Here is a 2,124-nt window from a genome sequence, read left to right on the forward strand (position 1 = left end):
CAACCAAAAGAAAAGAAAGAAAAAAAAGTTATGCCAATCAAACAAAGTTCAGACTCGCTTCTTGTCTTTGAGCCTTGCCTATTCAGATAAAGAGTAGTTTGAGGTCAATATTCTTTTTTCCTTGCTGAGCTTTCCGGTGAAGAGTAAGATGCTGATTCTATACTATATAGGCTCCTCAACCTCTCGCATCCTTATTCATTGATCTCTTTTCCCTATGCTTTCCTCTATCGGCCTCAATAGAAGGATTTAGTCGCAGCTTTCACGAAAATCCTAAGCTAAGACCGCTTCTTCCTATTCTACATATGAGAATCTTGAAATCAGACTCTTCCTCAACTGAGAATCCTAACTTCTATCGTTCATGAACCAATCGTAACCTAGGAGCAGAAGGACGATGGCTTATTAAGCTTATAAAGACAAGTCTGGCTTCCTTCTTTCCTCTTCAAGGTTGCAATAGAATGGCTTGACAAAGGAACTGGATAGAAAGCATTTCCCGGAACTTCAAGGAGGACAAAGCAATCAATGAACAAGGCTCCGTAAGGAGTTGAAAGGAAATAAAGCGGAACGCAATATTCTTTGCACCTTTACCTGTGGTAATCACTATAGTACCAGCTGCTGGGTATGAAAATCTTCCGCTTAGCCCCGCTTATAGAGACTACTACTACGCGGATGAGAACGGTAACTCAAGTTCAAAAGGACTCCCACGGGGGCGGTACCACCTTCTTAACCCACTGATATAAGCATAAGCAGCTTCTAGAGCAGAGCTTGCGAAGCTAACAAGCCTACCTAGCTGGCATAAGCAAAGACAAAATTCAGCCGGCCCCGAATCAGACACAGCTATACATATTTATAGAGTCCACTGGAACGAAGTCAGAACCTACTAAAAGGTCTCATTTCTTTCTAGCAACTCGAACTCGACTCGAAGAAGGGAGTTAGCAGGCTGGCCCACGGAGCGGTAACTCCACTTGCCGAGGAGGAAATGCTCTTCTTTCTTGTTCTCTCTCTTGGAAAATAGATGAGAATACCAGGTTCTCCCTAATCTCTTGCTAGAAGAGTGTGATGGTTTTCCGTCTAATTTGACCTTCAATTATTTGAAGAGAGAGTTGTGTCTGTAGGAAAAGGTCTGTCTCCTAGTTTCAGTAAAACTACCATAAGTTTTGAATTTCTAAACTCCTATAACTTCTCCTTGGAAGTCTACATTCACTAAATACTAAGAGAGATGTCCTAATTCATGGGTGTGATTGATACCTATTCAAATTCTCCCTAGACACAAAGAAAGAAAGTGAGAACTCATTTTACGTACGTTTTTCTCTGAACGGATAATTTCAGTGTGATCCACACCCCAACGGGATTATCCCACTTTCTATACGAGAAAAGAGTGGTATCAGAGAATCCCAGAAAGTTCAAGCCATAAAAAAAGTTCAGACGCTTCTTTTTTAGACAAAGACAAAGAAAAAAATCGAGCTGAGATAATTCTTTGAGCGCTCCGACGGAGCAAAGACGTCCAAGAGAAATCAAGCGGAAGATGAGTCTTTATCCATATTCAATTCCTTGCCGTAGGGTCCACAATATCCTTGTCTTATGGAGCCTTGCCGTAGGTGCTTTCCTTTATTTGAAAGATTATTCAATCTATTAGATGGGGAAGGGAAGCTTAATTCAGAGCTGACTTTCATACGAAAGGCTGAATGAATTGAGAGGATCAATGAAATAAAGCTAGGTTAATACGGATAGTCACCTGGACCTTTCTTTGACGGTTCAAAGAATATTGCGACTGAATTTCATTCTTATGTTCCTGCTTTCGATTTATGGAACTCATCCGCTTTATCCATATTAACCTCTCGCTTCCGAATCAGGCAGGTGTCGAGCTTACGATTGAGCGCCGCTGCCTATTGATGGAGGGCTAACTTTTATCGTTCACTGTCTGATGTGGAGTAGTTAGACAGTTTGGCATGGAATGCTTCCACTTCTTCTCGTGAATCTCATATACAATAGAAAGAATAATCGCAAAGCATAACGGATGAGGCATTCACCCACTTCAACAACCGGAAGAACTTATGCTACTGAGCGAAGAACTTCAACTTATGAAACTGCTTAAACAAGGCGCTTCTAATGGATAGTCCGGAGGAC

This window comes from Cucumis sativus, assembly GCF_000004075.3.
Source record: "Cucumis sativus mitochondrion chromosome 1, complete sequence".
Classification (NCBI taxonomy): domain Eukaryota; kingdom Viridiplantae; phylum Streptophyta; class Magnoliopsida; order Cucurbitales; family Cucurbitaceae; genus Cucumis; species Cucumis sativus.